Source organism: Pleurodeles waltl, chromosome 2_1, assembly GCF_031143425.1.
Source record: "Pleurodeles waltl isolate 20211129_DDA chromosome 2_1, aPleWal1.hap1.20221129, whole genome shotgun sequence".
NCBI classification, from domain to species: domain Eukaryota; kingdom Metazoa; phylum Chordata; class Amphibia; order Caudata; family Salamandridae; genus Pleurodeles; species Pleurodeles waltl.
This window is the reverse complement of record NC_090438.1, coordinates 719,398,569-719,413,911: the sequence shown is the minus strand read 5'-3', so window position 1 is coordinate 719,413,911 and position 15,343 is coordinate 719,398,569.

Sequence of the window (15,343 nt, the reverse complement as noted above, 5' to 3'; positions counted from 1 at the left end):
AAATAAAGCAGGTTATTTTTTCCCAAGTGTAGGCCGTTTACCTGAAAGGAAAATGAGCTGCACTTAGAAAAAAATACAAAAACTTCAATCTTGGATTATTTCAGGGCAGTTAGTGGTCCCTTGGACCACTGGCTGTTTTGTACATGATTATTTAGGTCCACTCACAAAGGTGAAGGATTCCTATGGGGACCCCTTCCAGTTAGCAAGTGGGTTACCATCCACTGCAAGTGGATGATAACTGCGACTCACTTTGCGACCACGTACTCGGTTGCAAATGGAATTGCATACCACTGCGAGTCGCAAATAGGACGGGAAAACCCCTTCCTATTTGGGATTTGGAAAAGCATTTTGCAAATATGTTCAGAATCACTAAATACATTTCTGAATAGGAAACAGACGTTTGCAACTCACAAACAGAAATTTATGACATTTGCAACTTGTAAATAGTTTGCTACATGTGGCCCTAGGTTCTAACTCAAGTCGCAAAAGGTCGCAAGTACGTGTAACATACTGGTTGCTACAATCCTAGGTACCCTGTTTCACATTAACATGGCAGTCTTTGAGGGTGGTGTGGGAAGAACAACCAACAATCCCATGTTCAATGCACACCCAGGAGTGTATAGAAAGTTCAACAAGTATGTGCCTTCACACACAACACCTATGAATGGCTAGCAACACGTTGGAGTCAGCCAAACATTGTCACATCCAAGGTCCACACATGTCAAAATGCTATGACTTAGGCCAACATGACATACTATCAGTGAGGCATGTTTTACAACACACACAGAGGAGCTAGAACACCCATTCTCATGAGTCGACAGAACACCTAGGCCATTGCACTCAAGTCACACACACTTCTAGTTCACCTTGTGGAAGTACATGCCCCCGGAAGATCCAACTACAGTGTACACAGTCCATCCTCAACTAGGAAGATGCACTTGTCATCAAAGCCATTTGCCAAAGCTACATGGGAGAATGTCAGTCTGATATGCAGACTCAGTTCATGCCAAGTCCCCGACCAAGTCTTACATTGACCAGTGTATTCCAAATGACTCATCCCATTCCCCATTGCGGCCCAACTGGAATGACCTACAGCCCCTAAATCTGAGAGATGGCTAGGTATTGCTTTACAGAAACAGAAGTCCTATTTGATATCACACTTAAGCAACAATGCCAATGAACGCCCAGCGCATCAAATCAAGAATTCTCTTGAACACACAGTAGTCCATCATGCATCACTAGCAAACAATGAAAATAGCACTCAGCCAACACTCACTGTAGGTATCGGGGTCCTCAAAATGTGCCACCTCTCCCACGGTGTACGGGGCTGGTCCACCTGTAAAGCATGAAAGGAAGAATATACTCAGACTGGGTGAACTGACAAATAATTTCAGTTACAATGACACTGTGTGAATATGACATGGTAATGAAACACTTTCCCACATGCTCATACTGCATGGATGACTTTGTATTCAACATTAACATTGGATGTGTCTCTTGCTACAGTTACACACCCTACTACACACATGCAGTGTCCAGGACAGTCAGGTGTTGTCAAAGTTACCCCTCCATTAGTATGCCCCAACAATAATGTAATCCATACATCTCAGCATGTGCATCCCAGAGAGACATCCAAAAGCTGGTTCCATGAGGACTGCATGACCACTCACAATCAAACAGGCTAGGTGGACATGTTCAACACACAGCAACCACACACACATGTGACATATGTGTGGACAACATATCTAACTTCATGTGACGTGACGGCAACACACATTTATAGCATCATCATGGGTTTCTAATTTTCTGTCTAGCTATGGCGTCTACATATGTAGGTATTATGTTTCTACATGACTTACTCACTGGCCAATATGACATGTAGAGTACAAATAGAGGCATTAACGTGTTGCTTGTCTGACACAAATGCAACACTACATTACATACAGCTACAGGCATCTGGTATGTGTTGAAAACATGAGGCATCTGACTGCTATCATTGGTCTTCCAACACATTGTGCAACAAATACACATTAGGGCACACATGTATAAACATGGGCCTAGGTTTCCCTAGCATAACACACAGTCAGGTACTTATCTAGCAGATTGGGTAACAATCATCACATGTCCCCACACAGATTTCTATTATTCCCATGTAATTGATTTGTACTCACCAACATGGCCACCAATCCTGATTCCCAGGTGGTCCAGCAGGTCCTGTTCCCTGGATATCAGATCTGCCCAGCGGTGCTTCAATTGATGGACATTGCGCATGCTCCCATACACCCGGACCAGGTGATGGCGCACCTTCCCCCACCGGACTTTCCTTGCCTCCGTGTGATACCCCTGTATCACACGGCCCCCAGCCTCCAGCATCAGTGGGAGGAAATGGCAAACTAGCCAAATGAATCCCCCCAATTCATCCTCACCCATCCTGGACAGGTGAGGCCTACCTGACATATTGACAGAAAGAAATATAGACAAATGAAATAATAAAGTAAAAGTGGGAAATGGGGAAAGGTAGAGTTGTGAAGGAAAAAGAAAAAAGTGAAAAATAGACCAACTAACCCCAAAAACTATGCTACCCACAACAGACTCCCACAGACAATACAAACAAAAACAGGATTAGACAAAACTAGACTAAACAGACTGCGACAATATTATGCAACAAGAATAGAATCACAAAAAGACAAAATACAAGGTACACAGGACACAAAAGCAGTTAAACACAGGACAACACCTTTCACACAACCACACAGTCTAGATAAATCTGAGACTGCAAAGTGAAAGTGAAAGTTAACTCGTAGTACAGATTTAGTAAACAGGATATCCTATTACATCACTTCCTGCATAAAATGGCCGCCGTTTTTATTTTCCGGTTATGCGTCATATTTTCATGCATACACAATTGTGCGTAATTTTTTTTTTACACATAACATTGCACATGATGTACAGTCAAAAAATATAATATGAATATTAATAATTTAATAATGTACATGAGATGTCCAACATATTGTCCATGTTGCGTCAAATTTACCACGCATACATCATGGGCGTCATATTTTTTCCACGTACAGGTGTGCACATGATGCTGAGTCAAAAAATATGATATGAATATTAATAATTTAATAATGTACATGAGATGTCCAACATATTGTCCATGTTGCGTCAAATTTACCACGCATACATCATGGGCGTCATATTTTTTCCACGTACAGGAGTGCACATGATGCTGAGTCAAAAAATATAATATGAATATTAATAATTTAATAATGTACATGAGATGTCCAACATATTGTCCATGTTGCGTCAAATTTACCACGCATACATCATGGGCGTCATATTTTTTCCACCTACAGGAGTGCACATGATGCTGAGTCAAAAAATATGATATGAATATTAATAATTTAATAATGTACATGAGATGTCCAACATATTGTCCATGTTGCGTCAAATTTACCACGCATACATCATGGGCGTCATATTTTTTCCACGTACAGGAGTGCACATGATGCTGAGTCAAAAAATATGATATGAATATTAATAATTTAATAATGTACATGAGATGTCCAACATATTGTCCATGTTGCGTCAAATTTACCACGCATACATCATGGGCGTCATATTTTTTCCACCTACAGGAGTGCACATGATGCTGAGTCAAAAAATATGATATGAATATTAATAATTTAATAATGTACATGAGATGTCCAACATATTGTCCATGTTGCGTCAAATTTACCACGCATACATCATGGGCGTCATATTTTTTCCACGTACAGGAGTGCACATGATGCTGAGTCAAAAAATATGATATGAATATTAATAATTTAATAATGTACATGAGATGTCCAACATATTGTCCATGTTGTGTCAAATTTACCACGCATACATCATGGGCGTCATATTTTTTCCACGTACAGGAGTGCACATGATGCTGAGTCAAACAATATGATATGAATATTAATAATTTAATAATGTACATGAGATGTCCAACATATTGTCCATGTTGCGTCAAATTTACCACGCATACATCATGGGCGTCATATTTTTTCCACGTACAGGAGTGCACATGATACTGAGTCAAAAAATATGATATGAATATTAATAATTTAATAATGTACATGAGATGTCCAACATATTGTCCATGTAGCGTCAAATTTACCACGTATACATCATGGGCGTCATATTTTTTCCACGTACAGGAGTGCACATGATGCTGAGTCAAAAATTTATATGATGTAAATTATAATTTGATGGCTAAATATGAGAAACTTTTTGAAAAATGTATATTTGACTTTGCATTCTGTGCACTCATGTACGTGAACAAATTATGACGCCCATGCTGTATGCGTAGAAATTTGAGCAATTTTTTTTTTATGTCTTCATGTTTTAAACTTGGGGAAGGTGATTTGTCATGGCCAAACGGTGCTATGTGATACACATTTGTGGTTAGATATGACACATGTCCGTTGTTGTATGTATAGAAGGCATTCACACTGTAATTTTTAGGATACGTTAAATAATGTATTAACCATATTTGACCACATATTTTGGGTAATTGCTGATGGCTATTTAGAAATGATGGATGGAATACCATGATGTATTCCTTCTCCAAAATGTGTCCACAATTAGGATGGTGATGCTTTTATCTATAGTCCGAACAGGGAGTGCAATAGTCACTTACAGTTTTTATGGGGCTAACCATGTCCCATTATGAATTTGTGTTTCTGATTTGTGTTTGACTTTTGACATGTAGCCCACACATGTGCCTTATGCATGTGTTTAGTTCACAAGTACAAGATTCTTGTATATTTGGGGGGCGGTAGAGGTGGACTTAGGCCCCCAGCACCCTAGGATTTGCCCATCCAGATTAGCTAATGTATCCATGGCTTTTATTTATTATGTTATGGCAAACCTGCAGCAGCAGGCTAATGTAAGGCCATATGGTATGAATGACTGTTAACCATTCATTCATCTCATTAGCCCATTTGACGTTTGCAGTATTGATGATTTGGAGCAATCTTGCATACCATTTTCAAATGACTATGTTTGCAAACCTCTCAGCGTTCCTCATGTGCTGATAAAACATATTTAGTTGTTGTCTGTGGCCCTTTCTGCATTACCTGGTTTAGTGGCATGTTACATTCTTCCTGCTAGGTTCAAACTGGGACACAACTGTGATGGGCTGCTTTCAAATATTAGGTTGATTGTATGACATATGTGTACTTGTGTGTGGGAATGTGGATCCACTGTCACCTGTCTGGGTGTATGTTTGTCACTGTAACTTCAAGGTCTCCTCCTGAGTTAGTGGCAGCTAATGTTGTTCCAATTGGGTATTGCTCATATCACACACTTGAGAGAAGCCATTGATGACATGGTCACGTACACATGGATGGTCCCACCCTCTCTCTGAACATGTGTGATGAGACTTTCAAATGATCTACATTTTTGGGCTGGGTGAGAGACTGTCTCAGGTGTCTGGATCAGGCATGTGTAATTGCCACATTTGTACTCCTGTTGGCCTCTGTGTATGGTAATGTATCATGTCACATCCTACCCTCTGTGCATACATTTGTGATGTTTATTTTTGGTGTGATGATTGTTATAGCATTCTTGCTCAATGAGACGACATTCTTCTTCAGCAATTTCAAACTAAAGGTGGTCAGAAATGAATAAGCCAAAGCATGATGTGGTGTTTGTTATCTGTGTTTATTTACAATTGTGGAATACGAATTATTATGATAAATTAAGAAAAAAAATTATTGACAAGCTGTTGGCGCCTACGCACTCCTGCTGCCGTGTTAGGTTGTTCCCTCTCCTGTTGCAGGCCAGCATCCTCCTCTTCGTCATCCTCAGGCATGTCTGGGTCCGGTTCAAGGAGGGGAATGTTCCTTTTTACACAAATATTGTGCAATAAGGCACAAGTGAGTATGATCTTACAGACCATCTCTGGGGAATAGAGTAGGCTACCGCCAGTTATGTCAAGGCAGCGGAACCTTGACTTTAGGATCCCAAAGGTCCGCTCCACAATGCTGCGTGTCCTCTTGTGGGCGTCATTGTATGCCCGCTCTGCAGCAGTATTTGGGTTCACATTATCCAAGGCTGGATGCCATACCCCTGATCAGCTGAAAGAAAAACACAGAATGGGATCAATTAGATGTAGGAGGCACTGTTGTACAGATCTTTGATGGCAGTAGTTGTCTTGTGTTGTCTGTGACTCTTTTGTGTACTCATGTGACAACCTATGGTTGTTGGTGAAAACTTTTGCATTGAGTTTTTTTCCTTGGCTGAGCAAGTGTTTGTTGGCTAACCGTTTGTCAGCAGGATGTATTTGTTTTTCCAGTACAGTGTGCCCTCCCTAGCATTGTGACTTGTCATACAGGTGTCCGTGTGTCTTCACTGGGGGTGAGATGATAGTTCCATGCAGAGTTGAAACCTGAAAGTGTAATTGAAACGTTCATATGAAAGTACCCAGGCCATCCCATACCTTTAAACTTATGCAATGTATTAGTGTACAGGTTATTGTGAGACTTCCAATTTGCAAGGTGACATTTAGGCAACCACACTCATTTATGTCTTCACATTAAGCTGTAGAGTAAATTCCAATGTGTGACAGGTTCAATGGTGACTTCTGGAACATTGCTAGTGATGTGAGTACCTCAGTGTGTTCCTGGCTAGGTGTTGCTATTGTGGTGTATGTGTTGTTTGTCCTAGAGGGTTTCTGTGCAGTGTGTATATCAGTTTGGTTTTTGTCCTTACCAACAAGTAGTCCAGTGCCATACCGTCCATCCTGGAAGTGTTGGTTGATGGTGCTGTGACGGAAGATGAATGCGTCATGTACACTCCCAGGATATTTAGCCACAATGTTGGGGATCAATCCTTGGTGATCGACTATGGCCTGCACGTTGATTGAATGTGTGTGCTTCCTGTTGTGGTAGAGGTGTTCAGTCGCAGCAGGTGGCACAAGGCGTACGTGTGTGCAGTCGATTGCACCAAGGACGTGCAGGAAGCCACTGATGGCGTAGAACCCCTGTTTAGATTCCTGCTGCTTCTGCAGTGTGTTAGGGAAGCAGATGTGGAGGGGTGTCAGGCGAATGATGGCATCCAGTACTTTAGGCAGAAATGCGGAGAATGATGGTTGTGATATTCCACCAACCAGGGCACCAGTTGTCTGAAACGAGCCACTTGCCAGCAGGTGAAGTACGGCAAGCAGCTTTGTTTCTGTTGGGATAGTGGGGGGAGTCACTAAAGTGGGGGCCAACTGCTGTTCAATATTTCTCAGCAGCTGCTGAATGGCCTGCCAGTTCAACCGGTACCTCTGGATGATGTCCCGTTCCCTGAGGCCATGCAGGGTTGTTCTTGGGCGGAATATCCTCTCCTGCCTTCTGCGCTGTCTTTGGGGTCCCTGCTGTTGTTGTTGTAGCTGCTGTTGTTGCTGCAGGGCTCTGCGTCTACGTGCACGCTGAAGAAAAAGCACCTCCATGTCTCCCTGTTGCTGCCCTGCTGCTCTGTTGTTTGCTCTGTGTGTTCTGATTAAGTACAGGTGTGTTTACCCCATTTTAACGCCTGCCCTGACCCAGGCATTAAAATTTGATGCTATTCGTGCTTTGCGTAATTTTTTAGCACCGCCTACCGGCCGGGAGTCATTTTTGCCCGGAAGCATAAATACGACGCGCGGCTGTGTGCGTCTGTTTTTGGACGGGAACGCCTACCCTGCATGTCATTAACGCGGGGCGGGGTGCCGCTTCCAGAAACTGACGCACATAGCAGTATTTTCCTTTTGCGCCGGCTCGGGCGTCAGGGTTTAAATATGGGGCAACGTTTGCGCTGAATGTGCGTCAAAATTTTTGACGCACATTCGGTGCAAACGGAGTATAAATATGCCCCTAATAGTATTATTTGTGATGTCTGGCATACATAAATATAGGAACTATTTTTTGTATTTTTTTTTATGAAATGTTCTGACTTCCTCAAATAACTTCCTACATAAACTTTCTACATTCATTTCCTTCTTGGATTTCAGTCAAGTAACCAGCATGATTGTGGCTTTTGTACATTGTATTATTGAAGATTTATGATTTAAAATAACACATGCTAACAACCCCACACAAAGATCTTTGTAAAATACATAAAATAACATAGATTTGTAATGTTATATAACAATTAAAACCAAATCAACTGCTCACACTCATTATGGAATGTAATAACTCAGTTCTAAAATAAGGGAATCCACACTTCTGTAAGTGCAGCTTTTTGAAAATATCATAGTTATTTCACATGGAACATTGTTACTCTTGAACCTCAGAACACAATACAGCTTCAGTAATCAACCATCCTCTTCAATTTGCCAACCCACAAACTTTAAAATAAAGAGAGTCTATACATTTTCAGTTCTGTGTAAATTATGAATAATAATACACATAGGGGCATATTTATACTCTGTTTGCACCGCATTAGTGTCATTTTTTTTTACTCTAATTCGGTGCAAAACTAACTCCATATTTATACTTTGGTGCTAGACCCCTCTAGCACCAAATTTATGGAGTTAAAGTCATTTTTTGAAAGTGGAGACCTACTTTGCCTTAATGAGATGCAAGGTAGGCGTTCCCGTGCAAAAAATGACTCTATGGCCTTAACGCCATATTTAGGGGCATATTTATACTCTGCGGCATATTTATACTCTGTTTGCACCGAATTAGTGTCATTTATTTTTTTACTCTAATTCAGTGCAAAACTAACTCCATATTTATACTTTGGTGCTAGACTCATCTAGCACCAAGGCCCTGATTTAAACTTTTTTTGCACCGCATTAATGTCATTTTATGACGCAAAAGTGGCGCAAACTTACAAAATATTGGCCCTTATTTATACTTTTTGCTGCAAAACTGCACTAACTCAGTTTTACACCAAAATGTTTAGCACAGGCTTGCACCATTTCTGTGCACCAGCCGGGCACCATATTTATGGAATGGTGCAAGCCGGTGCAAAGGGTAGGCTAGAGTTTTAAAAAATGACTTTAGTCGGGTGGGGCTGGCAGTATAGAAGAAGAGGGTTTAGCACCAAAAAATGGCTTTAGGCAGGTTAGAGTAAAAAAAAAATGACTCAACCAGATTAGCGTCATTTTATGGTGCTAAACCTACCATGCCACATGACTCCTGCCTTAGAAAAGGCAGGAGTCATGCCCACCACCCCTGTGGCCAGCACAGAGGACAGGGGTCCCCTGGGCATGGCCATTGCACCATGTGCCATGTATGGGGGCCCATTTCAGGGCCCCCTATGGCACTTTCAAAAATAAAATGCACTTACCTGTACTTACCTGGGATGAGGTCCCCCATCCTCGCAGTCCCTCTAGTGTGGGGGGGGGTGCCCCTAGGGCCTAGGGAGGGCACCTCTGGGCTTATTTAATGGTGTTCCACCATGGAAATAGGGCCACAGGTCCCCTAACGCCTGCCCTGACCCTGGTTTAAAAAAATGGGGCAAAGCAAGCTTTGCCCCATTTTTTGACCCCTCCTCCCTCCCTTGCACCATTTTTACATGGGAGTGTAAATATGGTGTTATGGCCATAGAGTCATTTTTTTGCACGGGAACGCCTACCTTGCATCTCATTAAGGCAAGGTAGGTTTCCACTTCCAAAAAATGACTTTAACTCCATAAATTTGGTGCTAGACGGGTCTAGCACCAAAGTATAAATATGGAGTTAGTTTTGCACTGAATTAGAGTTAAAAAAAAATTACGCTAATTCAGTGCAAACAGAGTATAAATATGCCCCTTAGCGTAAAACAATGACTCTAATCTGGTCAGAATCATTTATTTTGACTCAAAACTGCCTAACGTCATTTTTTTTTTAAGCTAGCCTACCCTTTGCACCGGCTTGCACCATTCCATAAATATGGTGCCCAGCTGGTGCTAAAAAATGGTGCAAGCCGGTGCAAAACTTTTTGGGGCAAAACTGCCTTAGTGCAGTTTTGCACCAAAAAGTATAAATAAGGCCCTTAGAGTAGCCAGTGTGTCATTGCTCCTAGTGCGAGGAAGGCAATGGACAATGTGGCTTCTGTTTTAATGGTAAAGTGCAGCTATTATCTGGGTTCTGCCAGCCCCTCAGACCTTTGTGTCCCGGTGCCACTTCACCTGCTGTACCAAGGTAAGCTACACCCCTGACAACACAAGTAAAAAGCCCATACACCCTGGTATTGTAGTTACTTTATGTAGAGGTGCTGGAGCATTTTCATCCTTTACAGGAATCACTGCCAGATGAGGTAAATGGACCTTTGGACCTAGCATAAGGATGTGGAGAATCAAACCATCAAAATTTCACTACAAACCAATTAAATTACTCAGCATAACAAATGTCGCCATACAAGGAATATTCCTGTTGGGACTAAAGTTAAGGTGTTTTATTACAAACGTAAGCTCAGACTCATGTAGACAATTCTCAAGACAAAATTATAAAGATACAGAATCACTAAGGGTTGATAAAAGTGATGGAATAAGTTCAAGCAAAAGAACATCAAGAACACTAGGCACTCAACAAAGACAATACAGAACATCAGTAAAATAACCTGATGAATGGAAAACAAATGTTGCTCACATAGTAAACATCAAGGTAATTCAAATAATCTAAATTCAAGTTAGTTTGGCAAAGGCAAAATCCTACAGATTATCCATTCATGGAATAACACATCAAAAAGAACAAAATGAGCAAAAAGGATTTGGAAAAAGATAACCTCAGATAACATGTCACTAAGATAGGCAAAAAGTAAGTAAAAGGGGAAAGCGTCAGCACATCAGTAGCTCGATCAAGAGTCTTTTTTTCATGTTAAGGAGATATCTATAAATCATAGCGAGGCATTTCAAATGGGCAAGGGCAGAGAGGACAGTACCTCTCAAAATCCAAGGGGCTCAGCCTGCAGCGAAGAATAGCAGGAAGATTTCTGATCTTAATCCAACTGCTCATCACTACTTTAAAGTTAATTGGGAAAAATGATTTGTCAGCTTCTCGGCCAACCTGATGTTGAGGGGGCAGAGTTCAGCAGAATTCAATCATGCAACTCTAACTTGAAACATCCACATGGTTTGCCAGGTCCGTCATGAGACCGTGTCCATCTGTACACTTCCATGCAAGATTGAAACAAATGTTAATCCTGTCGGTCCACAGTCTAGAATGTTCCACATCCAAAGACATTTTCTCACACTCTCCATGTGTAGAATGATAGATATCTATTACCAAGCTAGCCTTCTGATGGGCACGGAATCTGAAAGAAAGGTACACATTAACAAGATGACTTGACATTTTCTGCACAATCAAGGATACAGGGTCTAGCAAGCCTCACTTAGACTAATGCAAATGAATTAAACAGCACATTAATGCATTCAAATAAACACATTTTAGTAAACAAATTGTGAATTGAGCATTAATAGGCTTTATTACCATTCATGTATAACATAGAAAAAAAGTAACTTTGCCAATATATTTCAGTCAGTGTAACGCAGAACTGCATTTCTCTATTTTTGCACATGTACTTAAAACACTTGTCATGAAAAATCTAATATTGTTTCAATGCAAACTATTAGGTTAGTCTCTAAAATACAACATAATGACATATTAATTCTTCAAACATAATTTAATCTCGATACCACCTGTGTTTCATTGAGTAGTCTAAATGCACTGTAATATACCTTTTTAGGGCATCACCCTACATTCAGACTATTAGTGCTTTGACTAACATAACGCATAAACTGTCACATTTAGGTGATCACTGTGACATGAGGGATGGCACTAACATTTCTGCTACATAAGAGATGATTTCAAATCATAAAGTCTGTGGCTGTCATTGTTTCACTATGAGCAACACCAAAGAGTTAGTATTTTCTTTGATTTATGCACATTTAAATTGTATGACCTTGTTACATACCCTAATCAAAGGCACAAAACGCAACAATCCATTGTTTTTAGAAGTGCACCAACAGAGGGAGAGAAAGACTTACTATGAAACACGTCAGTTTCTAAGATTCATAACTGTGAATATGTTATAAGTATTTTTATAGAGAGGGTAATATTGTGTTCTTGATGTATAATACCATGTCTGTTAAGTATAAATATGGTTCTGCATCCATTGTAACATGGATTTATTTGCTCATTCAAAAATGATATATCATTCTTTATTTTGTGAATGTTGGAATTGGAGATTGCGAAATGGTAACCCTAAAAAATAATGCTCTTATTGACCCACATGAAACTACTTTTGGGTAGCAGTCTTGTTTATTTTGTTAATGTTAATTTTTTACATTTCTGTAAAAAAGGTTCTCAAAGCTAGCTATAACCCAGAAGAACTAAAGACATGTGCGCTAGGTATGTCTAGCCAGGCCTAGGTCAAAATTAAATTACAGGGGGTGCTTCCCATAATTTCCAGAATATTGTGTTAGACTTATTAAGTGAAATACCCAGTCATGATGTCACTACCCTACTTTGCGTAACTGCGTACCATTTATGGTAAAAACATCCTGCAAATGGTGCTGTTTGTGGCAAATATTTACTGTGAACATACAGGAACAACAGGACGTGAGCAGCTGTTGTTGGTGGTGCTTTGTTTAAATGTGTCTTCGTGCCAGAAAATGACACAAGAACATATCACACACTAAAATATCGCATGAACTGATGGATCTGCATTTCAGATAATTGTGTCTATTTTTGCATAATTTTGTCCAAATCTTGCATAATTGTGTGAAAGCAAAATTTCTCAAATTTGGCACATCCCTACTTACAGCTTGTAAAAACTACAGATGTGTACTGGGTGCTTACCACTGTCCACTTTGCTTGCACTGCACACACTCCCTTACCTATGGGGTACTGCTGACACCTTCTTCTCCACTAAATAGAGATTGAGGGGACTGGGATACACACAACCACTTCCCATCACATATTAGTAGAACTGAGTACAGAGTGAAAGAACTCTCGGCTACAAGCAATTCCACCTCTTGCATATGATATCATGTGAGCATTGCACATTGGACACAACATTCATCTTGTCCACTGTCGTGACCCATATTTATTTACGCAGTCTAATGGTTGTGGTCTGCCCAGAAGCTTCAAACATCAATGATTCTACCCTCACAATTTCACCCACCATTATAGTTGGCCCTTACTCTGGTGAGCTTGTGTGTCTCACAAGGTTGGTGAACAACTTTATTTATGGCAGATGGTTTTCCACCACACCAATGATGATGACATATCATCACAATTTGATGTAGGTTGAACAGTGAACTGAGGTGGGAAGGACAACAGACAGCTTTCACCTTGCATTAGTAGTTGGCAGACATGATGGGCCAACTGAAATACCAAAAAAAGGTGCTCCATAAATCTGATCGACAACAATATTGAGCAATGGCAGAGCAACAGCAGCCCAAATTCAAAATGAGGATCTTAGTCCACAAAACATGTATTGTAGACAAGTGACATGCACTATGTTGTATATCTGTAACTCAATGACCCAGTCATTGCAGCTTCATTATTTTATCCCCAATTAATCTGGACTTTACTCCAGCAGGTGATGCCCATAGCGTTCAGAAATGGAGGAAGGGGACATGCTGGGTTATTCTAAAATGTCCCAAAAGGCGAATAGAAGATCTTTTTTTGAAGATCCTTTGAAGATTATAAAAAGCTCTATGGGGCTTCGAGCATTTATCAGCAGATAAGGGCTTGGTAATGCACCCAGACATAGCAGGAGCTGCCATGCTGAAACCAACATTTTCCAAAAAGGCACTAATAACATATACGGAAAAAAGAAGTTGGATAGCTAGCCTGTACAAATTGCTCAATGCTCAAGAATTAGAAGTTGATTGGAAGTTTATGAAGAGATGAAACCAGGATCTAGAGATGCAAGTCCTGAATCTGGAAGCAGAAGTTCTTTAGAGGAAGTATACAAATGTGTCTTAACACAGCATAGAAAATCTTAATTTAAACTAAAGATGAGATGGTATGTAATATCTGAAAAATTTAATAAAATGTTTCCTGAAATGTCAACGGACATGTGTTAGAGTGAGAGTAGGGAGGAGGACATCCTACTGCATATTTGATAGTCAGGCTTAGATCTGATGGGATATAGAAAAGAGGTATTGAATTTGATTAGGGAAATTCTAGTATTCCTTTAGCATTTCAGTTATTGCTGGTGGCAAATATGTCCACTGTGAGACTTTGGAATCAAAGCACTAGCCCAATATGGCAAATGGGATGTGGAAGGATTTTCAAGATAAAGACCCTGACCCATAGAACATTTGAAAAAAGGATAGAAAAGATGACTTGTCTGTTTGGCTCTTTTAGTACCTCCATGGGGATGGCAAAGAAATGACCTTTTCCCCAGGATTGCGAGCACTGCCTTTAATCATTGGACAAGACCTAAGTTCCAAAGAACTGGAAGTTAGGTTTCTTATTTTGAAATATGACTGCTGCAGAGACTGTTATTTCTATGTGTACTGTGGTTTAAATTGATGTGGTTCATTGGGTGACCTGACTCATAATTCCAGAGGGGCAGCAAGGCAGATGGGGGGACTTCTTTATTTGTTGACATTTATTGTTATTGAACTATTTGTTAGTTCATACATGCTACACAAGATACACTGGCATTTTAAGTGGGTGTTTCTGATATTTGTGCGTTGGTGATTGCTATGAATGTTCCTTTGAATGTATTAAAACATTTTTTTAAACAAAACTGTTTCAATATTAATATTTATTATGGATTTGCATTGTAACTGATACAATATGCCTTTATATATTTGTTATTGCCTAGACTCCTCTAGGATCTATTGAATCTGTTTTAATTGATTTTAAGTGTACAATAATTTTTATAAATCCACACAACTAAAAGATGTATATATAAACACAGGAGGCAATCCAAGTCATGTAAAAAGACATTCTTAGGGCCTGAGATACAAATGTAAATTACTCTTTTTTAGACATTCACAAACAACAATAGTAAGTTTACAACAGTGGAGACATTGCAGTCAGCGGGGAACTCTGCACGTATAAGATAGAAAAGGCCTATCTTTTTATGTGCGTATTTCTGCCCCCCATGACTGTAGAGTCTCTGTAGTCATAAACTTACTACTAACTAGTTGTTTGTGAATACTTACAAACCCAGTTATTTAAACAAACGTGTGAAGTTAACCTTTGTGAATCATGCCCTTTGTGTCTTATTAAATGTCTAGCTGTAACATTACAATATCTTGCAAATACTAATGTAAATCTAATTCTGTTACAGAAATGCATACATTTATAGTTGAAAAATCAACACACCAATCATTTGTAGTGACTGCTAAATACAAAGAAACAAATAATGGGAAAGGAGAA